The following is an 18,759-nucleotide window of genomic DNA, read 5'->3' on the forward strand; positions in this document are numbered from 1 at the left end:
AGAACAGTAAGGGTGGTCCGAGTTGGACGGGCCCACATCAAGGCTATGCCGGCGGTCTTCCTCTAGCTGCGCGCCAGCAGCCTCCTGGGCCATTCTGTTCCCAGTTCCTTGTGCATGATGTCCAGGTGTCCAATGAATTCGTACCGAGACTTGTGAGGTCTCTCGCAGGTATCGGCAGCGCTCTTTGATGCTGTGTTGTACTGAGGTCTTGTAAGAACGGGCTTGCAGGATGTGGATGAAACGATCTGTTCCTTTGGTGCAGTGTTTAAGGGCCTCGTCGATGGCTGTTAATTCGAGTTCAGTTGCGGACCAGTACCTGCGACCACTGTGGCTAGTAGCGTGCAGCTGTGAACCCTCTTGGTAGTAAGCGGTGGTTGCAAACGTGATGTTGGTGTCATCGTCATGATATAGGGCGGCGTCGGTATAAATGCCGAGACCGATGTGCTGGTCTTCTGTATCAATTATGTGGCGTTGTCGGTGACCTCTTCCTGTACCTTTGGTGTTGGTTGGAAGGGGTTTTGGATCCGTTACAAATGTTCATGTCCATGGTGCTGTAAGGTGGTCCAATATGGGCAAGTTTAGGTTTGCTTCGTCAAAGATTCGAGTGAGGAGGCGATGACGGTTGGGTGTGTGACGCAGGCGAGTTTCATGATTGGCTCGATGCGTAGCAATAAACGCATCCACCGGTGAAAGTTGAGCGAATCTGTGAAGCTTCGCGATGCGTGTGTCTACGGGTAGACCAGTCATAATCCTCAAGGCAGAGTTATAAAGTAAGCCAAGTGTCTTGTAATTGGCCGCGGTCACGGTCAAGTCAAAGTAAGGGTCACCGTAGCGGAGCTTAGCGAGCAGAATAGCCACGGTGAGGCAATGTGCTACCTCCGTCCCTGCGCCACCACTCTTGCTGCTGAGCCGTTTGATTAGGTGGAGCGTTGGCTTCCATTGAGATTTTAGCTGTTGGATCCAATCCTTAGCATTACCATGTTGATTGATAGGAACGCCAAGTATCCGGAGATGACCTTCCGGGGGTTGTTCGATGCATTGACTGCCGAAGTGAAGGTTGACGTCCACGCCGCCAGGCGATGGATGTATGATCAGAAATTTAGTTTTTTTCCAGGGATGGACGCATGCCTATAGAATAAAGTTCAATGTCGATTGTATTTAGTGCTACCGTAGTTCGAGCCGTATTACATTACGTGGTCCAGAGCGTGATGTCGTCCGCGTATATTGTGAGCCATTGGCCATCGATTTTGTCAAGTTGCCATGCGATTTTCGCCATGACGATGCTAAATAAGGGGAGTAATGACTGAGCCTTGAGGCACTGCCATGCGGTTTGTAAAACTTTGTGCCGCGTGGTTGGTATCGATTTGAAATTCATAGGTTCTGTTACTCAGGAAGGATTTCCCAAAGTTGATGGCGCGGGCTCCAACTCCAGTGTGGATAAGCGCGTCGACAATGGCTTGATGGCTGATGGTGTCGAACGCCTTGTGTAAATCGACAGCTACGAGTATGTCAGGACGGCCTTTGCGCCATCGGTGTGCTCTGTTCAGGTTTGTGTGGAGAAGATAAAGGCTGTCCTGTGTTCCTAGCTGAAGGCGGAAGCTAGTCTGGAACGGGTGCAAGTAATTTGGGGTCTCAAGGTAATGTGTAAGTCGATTGGTGACCATGCGTTCCATTAGCGTACAGACGGTTGAGGTTAGAGAGATCTGTCGCAAGTTGGCAAGTTGCGTGGGGTGTTTTCCAGGCTTGGGAATGGGGATGCCTACCGAGTGTTTCCAGTGTGGTGGTAGGCAGCCTGTATCCCAGTACTGGTTGATGAGGTCAAGAAATTTTTCCTTTGTAGGTGTGCTGGAGTTCCGGAGCATGCTCCAAGTGATGCCATCTTTGTCGGGAGCGCTGTTCTTTTTAACTTGTGAAAGAGCACATTCGAATTTAAATGTGTTAAAAAGGGCGTTAATGCCAGTAGAGGCTGTGCATGGAACAGGTGCATAGATATCAGGTGGGGGTGGTGAGGCGAGTTGCGGAAAGGAAGTGCGGGCTGCCTCCTGTTCAAGCTCGGTAGCAGTCTGACTAGTGCGGAGGAGAAGGGTTTCTCCGGTATTTGCAGATTTGCTCTTGCCGTTCATGGCCCGGAATACTCTCCACAGCCTGTTGGTGTTGCTCCTATAAGATAAAGTGCTACAAAAGTCAAGCCACTGACTTCTGCTAAGGCGTTTGCTATAGTGGCGGGACTCAGCAGTGAGGCGACGAAGTTTTAGAAGCTTTCTGTAATTCCTTCCATATTGGAGGTAGTCGAGTTCGGCTTGTTTTCTGCTTTCCCATAGATTAAACAGGTGAGGGTCAGCTACAGGAACGTCTTCTGTTACTTGCGTGATTGCAGGGGCTGAATGACGGGCGCGTTGAAGGAGCGTTTCGACTGTCAGTTCGGCGAGATGATCGTCTAAAGCCTGTCGGACGTTTTTCCAATTGACGGTACGTGCATTTCGTTTGCGGCGGCGTAGATTGGACTGGAGCTGTATCCATATAGGGTAATGATCACTGTTCATTGTTGCAGGGCTACATCGCCAATCTTGGATAATGTTGTTCGAGTGCCAGGTCAGATTCGGCGACATATGTTGACCAGGATGCATGCCTCGTCGTGTCGGATAATCGGTGTCATTGCCGAGGTATAGTACCGCTACCTCTGTGGATGTGATGTGCAGACGTGTTCCGAGAAGACTGGAGCGTCTGTAATCCCATGTTTGATGCTGCGCGTTGAAGTCCCCGCCAATGAGCATCTCGTCTTTAGGATGAGCGTCGTGAAGTTTCCGTATCCAGTCAAAACTGACTTCGTGAGGCTTTGCGTGGGGTCTGACGTATGCGCTGACAACCACAAGATGTTTGCGGTTGTATCGCACTCGCGCTGCTACGATTTCTTGGTGCTGCGAGCAGAACGCGGATGTGTCAAGTTGGGCATGGGGAGTATTTTTATGAATAAATATAGCAGCCTGAGCGCGGATTACAGGGGCGTTTTGGTAACGAGGCGTATGCATAATACTTTCATAATAAAGTGCCTTGTAGTGACGAATTCCAGGGGATGTTCCTTTTGTTTCTTTAAGAAGAAGAATTGGGGGGCAGCCTATGCTCTCAAACAAGAGATTGAGTTCGTGCGCACAGGTTGCTAGGCTTCGGCAGTTCCACTGAAGGACATCAGGTATGGTTTCGATTGAGGCGATGGCCATGTTAATCGGTGGGGCGAGGCGGATGTTTATCGACCGCAGCTATGTTGGGACGCTTTGGAGCGGGAGGGCCGTTTTCTAGAGCGTCTAGGCGTTGTGCGAGGTGAGCCTGGTCATTCCGTATAAGCTGTTGTTCGGCTCTGAGTTGCGTTTGAGCATTATTGAGTTGCTTAAGTTGGCTGCTAATAGTGTCGAGGACGGTAAGCTGCATCATGACAGTTGCAGGTTGTGTTAAAATCTTTTCTTGTGCGGCTTGTTGTGCTTCGTAAGCGTCAACTCGTTTCGTGAGAGCGGCCAGTGCTGCAGATACTGTGTCGACTGATGTGGTGGTGGGCGAATCACAATTGATCTGCGTTGCGGAAGGAGGTGCTGCCTGGTTTTGCGGTGCGCTAGGAGGCGCTGTCTCGTTTTGCGGGGCGTCTGGCGCTGGAGAGGCTGTTGAAGAAAACTGAGAAGGTGGGGACGTGCCAGTCAAAGGGGCAGATTTTTTAAACCATACTGAGGCTTGACGAAGTTTCGCCTCATTGTCTTTGACCTGTTTGGCCTCGAGGAGCTGTTGGAACGCTAACTGCTTGTCCAGCATGAGGGAACGCGCGCGTTCGAGATCAGCTTGTGCTTTGGCGAGTGCCTTGTCTAGATCAGACGCGACCTGTAAATCCGATGGTTGTAATTTCTGTTGCGAGTTGCTTGAGGCGGATTCTTCTTCGCTATTTTTTTTTTTTACTGTTATGTGACTCTTTGAGAGTTTTTTGGGTGAGTTGTAGTTGCGATGTAGAACAGGTAATCTCAGATGAGCCGGTGTCATTGCCGAGGTTATTGCTGTGTGACCGGGCCTGCGTCGGCGGCGGGACTGACGGTTTCTTAGAGGGGCATGTTGTGCTGGTAGCAAGATGACCCTGTACTTTACACCTAACACAGTATGGCAAGGTGCAGGCCGCGTCTCCAGTATGTGCAGTTCCACAACGGCCGCATACAGCGGCGTTCGGACAGAATGCTTGCATGTGTCCTGCTTCGTGACAATGAAGGCACACAACAGGTCGATGTTCGAACGGGTATGCCTTTACAGGACAGTTGTAATAATAAACACGTTTCGGTATGCTCGGGGCTTCCATTGTAATTAGGGCAGTGTTCTATTTCCCAAGCATGCGTGCGGCAAGTATGGTTCCATGCGGCGAAAAAATATTGGCAATCAAATCTTTGCTGGAGCTGCCTGGCTCGATGGAATGCAACACAAAGCGTACAGTGTTTTTAGGCGGTGCCATGTAGCTGGTAACTCCAACTGAGCCCCATGTGGGGTCGCAAAGCGTCCGAAGATGGCGGGTTATGTTTACAGCATGCTGCGATTCTTTCACGATTGCCGTTATTGTATTGCTGCGACTGTCAGGTCGGTACACTGCAAGTTTGGCAAAGCTGGGGTCTATGGCGTGCTGGTTGAGTAATGTTGCTAGTCGGGCACGAAAGGCGTTAGCGTCTCTATGCGTTGCATGGTAGCGTCACTAGATGGCGATGGCCGCGCCCAAAAGCAAAATAATCAAAAGCAATGTGCGTAGTCCATCAAATGTTTTCGTTTAAAAGAACGCGTTGAGCCTAAGATTCGAATTTATATAATATTTTCAAAAAGTTTACTAAAAGAGCAACTCTAATGGGGTGATATAGTACTTATACTTTGCTAGAAACCCAATTTACGCTGTGATTAAGGAATACCTTTATCATATTATGCGCTGTTAACGAGCATATGTAGACATAACTGCTGCAATTGGGTGGCGAGCGAAACGGTTTTGGAGTATCGCTTAGCTCTCTAATTCTCGTACTAATCTTGCAGCCGTACTGAAGTTGGGAGAAGTATTCTACATCGCGCCTGTAATTGTTTGCCTCTTTTCGGTGGCTAGACAACGGCCATCTCACCGTTTTCTTATGTGCTCGAGTTTCGTTTTGTGCTGGTGGTGCAGCGGATCATCGCGGCCTGGCGTCTGGCCTGCTGTCTGGCGTCCGGGGTGCATTTTCCTCGGCGGGCGCTCCCTTGAAGTTCGGCTGCCCGGATCCCGCCTGCTGTCATTCCCGGTAGTCCTGTTGCCCCTGAGTCCGAGGCCGGGCTATCTGCCTGGCATATTGGTTGGTTGGTTTGTGGGGTTTAACGTCCCAAAGCAACTCAGGCTATGAGAGACGCCGTAGTGGAGGACTCCGGAAATTTCGACCACCTGGGGTTCTTTAACGTGCACTGACATCGCACAGCACACGGGCGCCTTGCTTTTCGCCTCCATCGAAAAGCTGCCGCCGAGGCCGGGATTTGATCCCGCGTCCTTGGGAACAGTAGTCGAGCGCCGTAACCACTGCGCCACCCCGGCGGGGCTGCCTGGCATATTGGTCCCGGGAAGATGGACCATCCACCACCATGTACTAGGCCTTCCAACGCCCAGTGCTTCACTTTCGAGTTGCCGGAGCCTGCTCCGGCAGACGACCTGTTTGATGCGTTCGAGAAGGTCGTCGGTGTCGGGGGGGTTGCAGTATTTGCATCACCTCGGTGGAACTGGCGCCATATGGCAAAGTGCGGGCAATCACGGAGCCCGTGTTCAAGGGAAAGAGCCACGTCCGCAATGTGTGCCGACTTGTAAATTTGGACATGGCACGAGCACCTCCGAACTTCCTCTACACCGCGGGCCACCGGGTTGCGTATTGACAAACCATATCCCGTAGGAGCAGTAGGAGCACTCGATCAGACGACGCCCTGACGCGCTAGCACGTGAAACAATGTCACTTCCGCGAGTAGCAGCGACGCTGTTTCTTCCTAGCGCCTTGTGACGAGACTACTCATGGTTTCAGTTTCGTTTCACGCAGGGCTCGCATTTACGTTTTTTTCCCGCTGGTGTTTTTAAAAGATACTCATGTTTTGGTGTCGTTTTCGCGCAGCCCCCGTATTATCGCACGGCTGTCGGCTGAAGTTCCCGTAAAAATAACGCGAATTGCCGTCGGCTAAAAGTGCGGTCACGCGTCACGTTAATTTCGGTCCAGTGACCACTGCGCGGGCTTTTTGCTCTGGTGTTCTGTAAACGTCGGTCGGTTACCGGTCACGTGTCACGCATATTTCAGTCCAGTGGTCACTTACGCGGCTGTTCTTGTTCTGGTATGTTCTGGAATCGTCGCTCGGCTCGGCTACACTTCTCCCCATCCGCATAGGTCCGCGCAGTTCGTCCAGTGCTTCTGGGTTGTACACACTTGCACTGGCTCATCCGTTGCGCGCTGCGCTAACCAGGGCGATTTTGTGCTTGGCGAACTTGCGTGTCAATTGCGGATAACTAGAGATGATGGACGAGCTCCAGAGCAGCTCGAGCTCGTAAAAGATGAGCTCGCGTCAAAAGAGCACGGATCAGTGTATCGCGCGAACCTGGCAAACGAGGCAGCCGTCAATGAATGGCTGGAAGCCTACAGCGTCGAAACCAACCCGTCTTGGATCGTGCAAAAGGTTCAAAGGGATGGACAAAGGTACGTACATTGCCGATCAGCCTGTATTGCTCTTAGCAATATATTTCAATCATTGTCAAATAATTCATACTCGGCTAGTGCTTTATGTGGGTTGAATTTTAGTCAATTTAATAAAAAGCGGAGCTACATTTCTCGCTTATACTGGAGTCGAAAGTACACGAGCGCAATATATTAGGCGATAGTTTCCATGCAGACCTATGCAGTTAGCTGGCAAGCGCGAGTGAAGAGACTTTTGAAGGAAGTCATCACTTCGAAGCTAAATGACTAATTGTAGAAATGATGACACAAAGTGCTAGTCACATGCCGTCAATCTGATAACTTTCCCTTGTAAACGTTCGTAAAATCAGTTTACAAAAAAAAAAAAAAACCTTAGCCAAAGAACTTATACTCAGTGAACATCCAGTGAATATCTGCCGCAAATATTAATATATCATTATAGTATACATTGCAATGTCCACATTGAAGAGAGTAGAAAGTGGACATGTACCCAAATACTCACATATGCCCACACATCTGTTGATGATATATTAAATGATATTCTGTAGATATGTAGCCAACATCTTTTTAGGGGTTGTGAGCTGTGTAGCAAGAGTACAGCACTTTATAAGAGCAATCAGAGAAATTGCTGAAAAATGCCAAAGATGATAATTGTTTATCCAAGGTAAAAATTTCCTACTTGTTTCTGGCTGGGTGTCACGATATCGGCGCACTCAAGCCGGTACGGCGCGAGGCCCGCGCGGTGTCGCGTGCAAAAGCATGGAGAGAAAAGCCTCCTTCCCCGCGCGGGAGAGCGCGTAGCTTTGTACGCGTTGCCGTCACCCTCTTTCCCATTGCCCGGGGAGGACGGTGGTTCATCGGACCGGAATACGCCAGAAAATTCCAGAATCTTCTATGGGACCTAGCCAATGACGACGCGCGGCTCGACGGGAGGAGAAAAGAAAGCTATAACCAGCGAAGCTAAGTGTGTGTGCGCGCTAGCTTTGACGCGTGCTAACAAACAGACGCGGCGCGCTCTATTTAAAGCGACCGCGCCACTTGTTGAGTCAGACAGTCAGTCACTCAGTGTTTGCGACGTGTTCGCATGTGCTTCGGCTGGACTCTCGGGGATCACCTGCTGCTGGCAAGCCCACGGACCTGCAAGGGAGCGGCGCCCGTCTCGTATGGCGGCCACATCGTTACTCTTGAGGCGTCGGACTGCAACAGTGCCCGGTGAACAATTTGGTGTTTGTTTATGTAACTCTCTCGTGTTTGATCTGTTGTAAAGCCTATGTGTTATTGAATCATTCTGTAGTTGCATGCTTAGCGTTTGTATTCTGTGAACCTCTCGTCTGTTGTATTTCAAGTGATCTTGTGTATTCCTTTGTATCATCTCTTGCTCTACATAAATTGTGTTTTGTTTGTTACTTCTGACTCCGACCCTTACTCTGGTTTGAACCGGCGACAGCTGGGCACCAAACGGCCACCCCCTTCTGTCACTACTAGGTAGTTGAATTCCGGCTGAGCTTGCCACGCAGGTCGAGGGCATCTCCTTCGCGACCGGAACAGCTACCCCCACTCACTCTAAGGGTGTCTGGGAGTGTGCGCACCGTTAAGGGCGCATCGTTAATAATACCCCCTAATTTTAACGGGTGACACTGGGATCCTACTAGTTCCAGTAGTACTGATTTATTAACACATTCCCCATAGCCACTGCAATCGGTAGCGGCTGGGTCTCCCTGCAGAAGGTCGGTTGGGTGCATTGGTTCTGGTGGGCCTGTTGACCTATGAAAATCTTGGTGCAGCAGCTGCCTAGGGCCACACTAACAAAACGAAGACAAGGGCAAAGGTTTCATAAGTATGAATCATACTTTATTATTTTCCATGTCTACAAAAGTTCTGCAATCTGCATGGACATTTTTGTCTTGCTGTCTGGTACTGCTGCAGGTGTTCCAGCTTCAATCAGATGTTGCAATGAAGTTAGCTGCACAGAAAGACTTTTTCAGAAAAACATACTTTAATTTAAATATCAACAATTTGGAAAGCAGCCATTCAATAACAATGCGTTTGAATTACGTTTGTGTACTTGCATCGCCAAGGGCTTAGATTACTTCCAACCAAAGCCATCATCTCAGCTTTTAGACATGAGTTGATGGCATGGTACCCTGTCAATTTAACGGTCAAACCATTCCATATGTGACACACCACAAATTGTTAGTGCTGTGCTTCGCATGCCTATACAGCTGCTTACAGTGCGATCAATCATGTTTCTGTCTAGTTTGAGCTTATTCAGAATCAGTGCGTGGCGAGCCTGTGTATGCATTTGGACCAGAATATGACAGTGAAAGTGTGTGCAATGACAACTGGTGCATGTGGAGAACATGCACTTCATGTGTTATATGTCGACTATGCGAGACGAGTGCAAACCACTGTGTGCGTGGTCTTCTCTATAACTCGAACCAATTCACTGCTCTACAACATTGTCATCAACCATTTGTATCCTCAGTCTCCTTTTATTTCCCTTTTCACCCTTCTCTAGTGTGGAGCAGCACGCTAGGGTCATATTGCTGCTGGCCGAACTCTCCACCTTTCTTTTCATGGAATTATTTTCATCGCTATCTTGCTTATTCACTGTGCTTTGGGCCTCCTTGCAAACACAAATGTGGCTATTTGCAGTTCAAAGTAGGTTCTTTGATGGCTGCATGGCTGCCCAGTATCATTTGTAGAACTGAAGTCACATCTGCCACTTTTTCCTGCCAAAAAGTTGAAGGCATTTGCCAGTAAAACAAACTGCTTCTGCATAAATAGTTTACAATGTATTGCTTGCCGTGCATTTACTAAGCAGCAAAGGCATTGTTTCACCTAAATTTAGAAGAAGTGAATTTCAGTTTTGTTTAGTATAGTGTCCCAAATTGACTTAGGCTCTGCAGGAATCTGTAGTGTAGGTCTCCGGCTCATTTTTGACCAATGATTTTTTTTTTAACATGCACTGACATCACACAGTAAATGGGTGCCTTACATTTTTTTCTATCAAAACATGATCACTATGGCTGGGATCGAACTCAGGTTCCTCAAAATTTAAATGCCTAAAACTGGTTGTTTCATACTATTTCCTAGACGACTTTCATTGGGGTAGCCTTGTAGTACCTAATTTACTATAGCCACAAGTCCTTGTAGTACCTAATTTACTATAAACACACTTGTGGCACATGATGATGGCATTAACAAGCATTTCTTGAAATGTTGGATTGCTAGCTGACCAGTGTGCAAACCATAAGGGAGTGATGTCACAATACTCTGGTTCTCCCCTCTTCGAGTGTTACTATAATTTATGAGCTTAATCCTTTAATTTTGTAGCAATGCTTCCCTCTTCAAAAATATTGGTAGGCATAATGGTGCAAGTACAGTATGTCACCTAATTCAGAAGCTCTTGAATCGGCTGTAAGATAGTTTGGAATTCAAGTTGGCCAAGGTCACTTCGAGATGTATGCAAGGAATAAACAGTTGTTGTGAAAGCCAGCACTTATTTATTTGACTCAATATTAAACTGCACCATTCTGTGTAAGCATGTTATGAGGTGCCCACGACTTCAAAAATAAACACTCCTGTTTCTTCTTGCCATGACACTTGAGCAGAATACCAATCACGTACATAAAGAGTTACAAAAAACAAATTACACAGCATGCTATGCCACTGCCTCTGCTTAACAGGTGCAGTTAAGTTAGCTACTGCGCTCAACAAATGCCTATTCAACGCAGTACTCTCAAACAAGCGTCAGTACTTTAAGAGGGTGGAAATTCTGGCTGGTTGGTGCATTATCTGTGGCTAAAAATAGCGCTAACACGAGACGAAGCAGACGAAACAGCGTCGTGTCCCCTCTGCTTCGTCTCGTGTCAGCGCTGTTTTTAGCCACAAAAGCCTGAGTACTTGGTTATCGAGTTCACCTAATATCCCACTACTTTCAGAATCAATAGTTTCACGTCGCCAGATTATGGGCTTCAGAAAAGGGCGGTTGGCGCTATGAACAGGGCGCCGTAATCATGCGTGCGTTCACAAAACGAGAGCATGTTTTCATTTCAAGGATTATTACCGCTAATTTCAGAAAACTGGCTTCGCTGTCCCAGCATGTTGCCATATAGAAACATTTCCGTATTTAAATGCCGGAAACTGAAAAAAAAAAATCCTGAGTGCAAACAGCTGCTCACAAGGTAGCATAAAATAAGAGACGGCCTTTGAGATGTAATTTAGCATCGGTAGTAGTCTACATACGCCCTTGGGTAGGCCAGTAGCTTTAGCATCCTTAACGAACACCCCCTCGAGCAGCGATGCAGCATCACAGCAAATGTTTCACAAATACACCATGTAACCACGTGTTTTTTTTTATCTCTTTTTCCCCCCTTTTTACCCCCCATATTCCAGCGGTGCTTATCCAAATATTGCAGTGCTACTAACCAAGGCACTTTCAGCGACTAGTGGCTCCAAGGCGAGCATCCAACGGCGCTGCGCAGCTTTCTTGGAATCGACGCACTTGCACATCCAGCACCAGCACAGTCGGCATCCAGCATGCTTAGGCAGCAAAAGTTCAGCAGTCGTGGCTTCACAAAATCGCTTGCTGTCAGAGTCAAAACACCAGACTACGAGATGAAGGTCAAAACACTTGTTTCGAACTGCAAGCATCACAGTATCCAGCATCCAAATGGCACGGCTTCGGCCACTGCGTTTAAAAAGCCTCAAAACGCGGCCGCAGCACCCCTTAAGCCACAGGTACTACCACTAAGCCATGGTAGAAGGATACGCGCTTGTCTGGCTAACCAACGCCCCAAGGCCAGCGTCGGCGAAGCAAAGGCGCGCGTGTGCGCCGCCATCTTTCTTTGGAAAAATGGCGACGTGCTTGCTCGTCAGAGCGTCGTCTGCTCGAGTGCTCCTACGGGATATGGTTTGTCAATACGCCACCGGGTCATGCTAGAATATCGCGGCATGAAACGGGTCTGTTCGCAGTGCGGACAGAAAGGCCACATGGGCGCTGCTTGCCGGGCGACCACGTGTGGGCGATGCTCCACCTACGGACATGAGACGGAGGCCTGCAAGGCCGCATGCAAGCGTTGCGGAGGCGAGCATGTAACATCGGAGTGTTTACTGTCACGGTCGTACGCGAAAGCCGTTGCTGCCACTACGCGTTCCAAGGCCCCTTCCAACGAGCCTGACATACTGTAACAAATTTCCCCAGTCCCTACCATCACGGAAAATGAGGCACAGTCGACGGATGCGTCATCAGCAGAGACCGCCGAAGAACTATCAAGTAAGGATAAAACATCCTCATAACCCGACGGATCAAACACATCAGACTTTCAGTCCCCTCTTGCCGAGCAGCTGAGCATGGAGGATTCATTCTCAGATGAGCCCAGTGCAAGTCAGCACAGCAGGAAAGAGGTGATCGCGGAGTCGTCTACTACGTCTGAATCAGACGACATCTTACACGGGAGCTATAAAGATCGCCAACGGTGTGCGGACATGGCGGGTGCCACAGCTCCAATCAGACACATTCCAGTGGTCCCAATTCCAAAAATCGAGCGTTCCGCGCCACGAGTGACCATATGGAAGAAACTGCACACGGATGAAGGTGATGACAGTAAGCGACAACATTCTTCGGATGGCAGCACGACCGCGATGGCATTGGCTGCACCAAAGAAGCCTAAAAAAGTTGCGTACGAGGGCGTCTCCATGGACACCTCAGAAAACGACAAATAGGCATCATGGCGTACTTCCTGAAGAAAGCGCAGGATTTAGCGGACCCTTTCCTTCCAACCCCTTCCCCCGGTGCGGTGCGTGTGGCGCGGTTTCTCTGTGTGGCGATGGCGGCGCTCCGGCGCGGCGTTCCAACGCGGTGCTTCGGTGCGGCCTTCCAGGGCGGCATTCCGGCTCGGTGTCGCGGCTAAGAGTTGCCGCGACGTCATGCCCTCCAAGCCCTACTCGGGTCCTTTGAAGACTTTGCTGCAAGGTGCCCTCGCTCTGTCGACACGCCACCCCATTGATTGGAAAACCACTGTGGTCACATTCATACCAAAGGCCGACAAAGCAATAAACACGGACAACCTTCGCCCCATCTCTCTTACCTCTTGTGTGGGCAAACTTATGGAGACGATGGTGCGGGACCGGTTGTCTGAGTACCTTGAGACACAACATGTCTTCGCGGACACCATGTACGGATTTCGCCCACACAGATCCGCACAGGATGTCTTGCTTCAACTACATCGGGAAGTCCTTGACCCCCTCGAGTGCCCTCATGACGACAGGGTCGTACTCGCCCTGGATCTTAAGGGGGCTTTCGACAATGTAACGCATGATATTAATCTCACTCATTTAAGTCAAACCAACTGTGGCCCCCGTGCCTTCCAATATATCCGCCAATTCCTCACAGACCGCCAATTTTACATCCGCATTCAGGATAACGAACACGGCCCCTTCCCCCTAGGTACCAGGGGAACGCCGCAAGGCGCAGCGCTTTCTCCCCTGCTATCCAATTTGGCCATGATGCGCCTGCCGGCCCAGCTGGGTGCTGTCGAGGGCGTGCAGCATGCTCTGTACGCCGACGACATCACCCTGTGGGCTACACAGGGCTCACTTGGAGACATTGAGGCCAGCCTGCAGCAGGCGGCGACTATAGTAGACCGCTATGCTAGCCGCTGCGGCCTTCAATGCTCCCCACAGAAATCGGAATTTGTGCACATCCGCCCCTCTCCAAAATTCACTACTAAAATTCAACTTACTCTTCAATCAGGTCCAATTCCAGAAACACAAGAAGTCCGAGTACTGGGATTCTTCATTCACCAACACCGCAAGCCAGACACCACATTGGCTAAACTCCGCAAGGTGGGGGACCAGGTGGGGGCATGGTCCGCCGGGTTTCCAATAAACGCGGTGGGTTACGAAGCAAGGATGCCTTGCGGCTGGCAAACGCCTTCGTAACCAGTCGAATCCTTTATTCGACTCCATATCTCCACCTGCGGAAGCAAGATGAGGATGCCCTCGAGGTCATTCTCCGCAAAATCATTAAGCGGGCCCTCGATATTTCGGTGAATACCTCAAACCAGCGCCTCATGGCGCTGGGAATGGTGGACACCTTCAGGGAATTGAGGGACGCGCACCTCACAAATCAATATACGCGTTTGTCGCAGACGCAGTCGGGCCGCCGCCTTCTTGCCCGGCTCCACATCAAACATATGACACTTATGAAAGAACGGGCACGCATTCCAGCGCCGTGGAGATGCGCCCTCCGCGTACGCCCTCTTCCCGCCAAAATGGCACGCGAAGACCATGATGGCAGACGCCTGGCGCGGGCGGAAGCCCTGGCACGCCATTATGGTTCTAAACCCGGCGTTTTTTATGTGTACGCCTCTGGCCCGCACCATGGGGGTTGGTACACGGCCGCTGTCGTCCACGAGGCGAAAACAGTCAACGGTCTTAGCTTCAGGGCCCGCAACATAACTCATGCGGAGGAGGTCGCCATAGCATTGGCTGCTTCCCACTCTGACTCGAAATATATAATTTCCGACTCGCGAGGGGCCTGTCGGAATGTCGAACAGGGCTGGACCCCTTATCTAGCCTACCGAATACTTCAACATAGCTCCTACATTGGGGATCCCGCTACCCGATATATTATTTGGGCTCCTGCTCATCAGGGGCTGGCTGGAAACGAGGCTGCCGACGCCGCCGCCTGCGTGCTCTCTATCCGGGAAGTTTTCTCCTCCTCCCCCTCCGACCAGGACGCTGATCCTAATCCGGTTTATACATTCAAAGATATCGTAAATTACTACCAATCTAGCCACAGCCTTTACCCCCGCTCATGTAAAGGCCTTTCAAAGGCGGATGAGCGGCTCTTACTCCGCCTTTATGCCAACACACTGCTGTGCCCGGCCGCTCTAAAACACTTCGACCCTGCTTTCTCTGGCAGCTGCCCGCACTGTGGGGTGGTGTCTTCGGACATCTACCACATGGTGTGGGCCTGCCCCTCGAATCCGGCTATCCCCCCTCACCCCAACCCAACCCGGGAGGACTGAGAGGCGACCCTGCTCGGCTGCTCCGACCTGAAGGCCCAACGGGCCTTAGTCGGGCGAGCCCGAGCGGCGGCAGACGCCACTGGGGTCCCGAACTAGAGACCTCCACCTAGTGTTTGTGAGGGTTGGCCTTTTCAGGGTCAGCTCACGCCTAACCTCCTGTATTTGTCCTATATAAATGTTTTCTACCACCACCAGCAGCTAGGAATCCGGCACGGACAATGGATGCCCTACCAAACTCCTCCACCATGGCATGGTTCGAACACACCCACGAACTGTGTTGTGAGTTGGCCACCATCTTTTTTGTGATCTCGTTTGATTACGCTGCTTGGTTAGTTTTTCTTTTCTTTTCATGATGGCTGAGCTTCGTTTTCTTTCTTTTAACGTGCAAGGCTTCCGTAGTCCCGATAAACAACGGGAAGTACTACAGCTTGCACGTTTGCATCACATTGATACTTTATTTTTGCAGGAGTTTAATTTTCGCGCCCCTGCAGCCATAATTTCTTTTCGGTCTCGCTTTTCTGTTGATGCCTTCTTTTCATTGAGGGACTCTCGGTGTTGCGGTGTGGGTGTGATTTTCCATAACCGCGGAATTAGAGCGAGTGCTCATTGTACATTTGGGATGGATGGCCGTGTCATAGCAGTAGACATTTTCCTTGATGGCCGGAGAACTCGTTTTTTCAACGCCTATGCGCCGGTCACTCGCAGTTTGACGAACAAGTTCTTCCGGTCCATTAGGTCACATTTCCTAGACGATGTACCTTATGTGCTCTTGGGCGATTTAATTGCGTGTTGGATTCCTCCCGCGATATCAGGGGTCTGGACAGGGCGTGTTGAATTACAATGCTAAAGAATTAAGCAAGCTTGTTCAGTCATTGCATCTGCAAGATGCCTGGGTCAATTCAAACGGTGACCACTTCATTGCAACACGTGTTAGGGGCCAAAGAGCGACCCGTCTTGACTGGGTGTACATCGCCTCCGCCCTGACACCCTCCCTTTTCAGGTGTGACGTGCTGCCATGTTCTGCAGGTTCTCGCAATATGAGCGTCATATACCTATCCTTGTAGCGCTGCAAGCAGCGCCTGGCCGCTCCAACAGACCCCTGATGTGGCGGATGGACGCATCAGTACTGTACGATGGAGAGTGTCAGAGAGAAATCCGCGCAAACCTAAATTCTGCAATTGCGGATATGACTTCAGTGACACCTGTGGTGTGGGATGAATTTAAGATACACTGCCGAGAGATCCTTGCGCGCGCGGGGAAAGCACGGCGCGTTCGCATCACCGCAGTGCTAAATGAAATTCTCCGGCGCATGCGCATAGTTCGCGACGGAGGACAGCTTACTTATGCTATGCGCGAGTACCTCGACACGATCCGCGTTCAGTACCACCGAATCGTCGAGAATAGCTCGCGCGCGTCACTCACCGCACGAGCGTACAGTCTTTCGCTCGAAGGTAGCGCCGATCTCGGACACGCGAGAGCTCGCAGCGACCGTCGCACTCGTGTAGAGTCTGTCTCTCGTGAGGACGGCTCCACGTCCTACGATCCTGCCGAGATCTGAAGCACTTTCAGCACGCATTTTGCACGCCTTTTTACATCGCAAGGTCTTGACCAATGCGAAGACTACGAGGAAGCTGTAGGGTCTTTCTGTGGGCCCCTTCCTCAGCTTCCTGCTGACTCGAATAGGGAACTTTGCTCGCCAGCAACTTTGGAGGAGGTTCGGAGTGTATTAAGCGCCATGAACATTTTCTGTTCGCCAGGCCCGGATGGCTTGCTGACGGGTTTCTACAAAACATTTTACGACATCCTCGGTCCTCTCTTGCTCCAGGTAGTAAATACCTTTCTGGAAAGCGGGACTAAACCACCCTCATTTAGCTCGGGACGTATTGTGTTGCTCCTAAAGAAGGGTACGACCGCAGCGAGTCCATCATCGTGACGACCAATAACCCTCCTCAGCACTGACTACAAGCTGGTGGCCACGATTCTTGTTCGGAGGCTACGGATTCATTTGCAGGACCTGATAAGCCCGTACCAGTCTTGCTCGGTTCCTGGACCGTCAATGGTTGCTGCACTAACTCTAACGAGAGATGTGTTCTCTTACGCTTGCGCTAAAGGCCTAGAGGGAGTCTTCGTCGCTCTAGATCAGGCCAAAGCCTTCGATAGCATTGAGCACAGCTATTTGTTTGCTGTGCTGCGCTCTTTTGGCCTGTGTGAAAATTTATCCCCCTTGTGCGTTCACACTATGCGGATCCTACTATGGAGCTCCTTCTAAATGGTGGCATTGCAGGGAGATTTCCAGTTTTACGGGGAGTTCGGCAGGGGTGTCCCCTATCGCCGGCCCTCTTCATTCTTGCTGTCGATCCGCTTCTACGTAGAGTTGCAGCTGACAGGTGCATTCGTGGTTTTCCACTTGTTGGACAGGAAACAGTGGCCATCGCTGCGTACGCAGAGGACATTTCCCTTTTCTGGCCAGATGCTGATAGCTTCCGCATTTTCTTGGGAGTGTTTTCTGAGTACGCGGCCGTGTCCGGGGCTCAGCTCAACACAAGGAAAAGTCACGCGCTCCGATTTGGATCATTTCAGGGTTCATTGTCAGCCAAGGCCCCCTTTGTGAACGCGGTCCGCGTACTTGGAGTACTATTTGAACCAAGCGGAGTATTGGCTCACACATGGGACGAAGCAGTTTCACGCACGGCCCGAATGCTCGCTGACGCCGCGCGCTTCGAGCTGTCGCTCAAATTCAGGGTCGCGTTAGTAAAATTTCGGGCGTGCGCCTTCACATTTTATGTGGCGTGAGAGGCTGTCTTGCCGCGCCGTACGGCTGGCCGTCTCTCGTCTTTGATAGGAGTGTTCGTGTACGGATGGTGGGACGGCTCTCGTTGCGCGCCATCTCCTGCACCTATCGACTAGCAGAGGAGGGCTCAGGCTGCCTTGCAGCAACACAGTGGCTCGAGCCATCATGAATAAGTTAGTCACGACACTGTTAGATAGTGATTGGTACCCGGGGCAATCGCTCTTACTCTACTGGATGAGCAAAGCCAGTCGAGGTTTCACAGAGGATCGACATAGTGGCCCGCAGGCTGAAAGGCCATACCCGTTCTATCGCGTCGCAGCAGGTTTCAAGCAGACCCTAAACGCCGACCTACCCGAGGTGGACTTAGATGCGGTTCCACCGACGGTAGTTAGTGAGATGGTCGCCAGCTTGCGACTCGGTTCGGATGATCAGCGGCGCACCTCAAATAATAGATGGAGGCCTTGGGCAGTCAGCTGCCTGCCCCCCGAGGTCAGAGACTTTGAGTGGCGGCGGCGCTGGGGAGTTCTATCCACGCGTCAGCGCCTAGCTTCATAGGGCGTACGTCGTGCCTAACGACAGCTGTCCCAACTGCTGCGCGACGGAAACAATCTACCATGCAGTGTTTGACTACTCAGTGGCGCGAGTCGTGTGGCGCCTCGTGAGACATATATTTTCTGCACACTACGGGCCAGGCGTTCGTCACCCGCGTGGAGTGTTTGCGCGAATGGTTGTGCGTTGTGTCATGTTTATTTTGTGGCGTCGCAGCTGCCTGGCGGAAGCACGTAGGCAACCGGCACGATCAATGTATCCAGCGCTTCGAAATCTCCGTCTCCTCCTCTGGAAGTACCTGTCCGAGCGTCTGGAAACAGATGGGGAGGCGCGGTTCCTACAGTGCTGGCATACACGTTGCTTTGTTGTTCGTCCGGATGGTCTCGCCATGCCGGCACTGCTTTATTGAGTGTTATAAAATGTCGTGTGGCTCCCCCCCCCCCCTCATTTTTTGGGGGAGAGGGATGTTGAAGTCGTAACGCGTGCAAGTTGTGTGCTTTCTAGCTTGGCATTAGTGCAATGGTCGTTGTGCAGGACGGACCTGCATCTTGTATATCATTGTTTAACATAGTGTTGGACAGAGTGTATACTATATAGTGTGGATATAAGCATGTATACGAGTATATGAGTATATATGTATATGAGTTGTAATAAACTTCTCTTCAGTGCAGCCCTACTGGCCAATCATCTT

Source organism: Amblyomma maculatum, chromosome 3 (assembly GCF_055883805.1).
Source record: "Amblyomma maculatum isolate TAMU_Amacu chromosome 3, ASM5588380v1, whole genome shotgun sequence".
Taxonomy (NCBI): Eukaryota; Metazoa; Arthropoda; class Arachnida; order Ixodida; family Ixodidae; genus Amblyomma; species Amblyomma maculatum.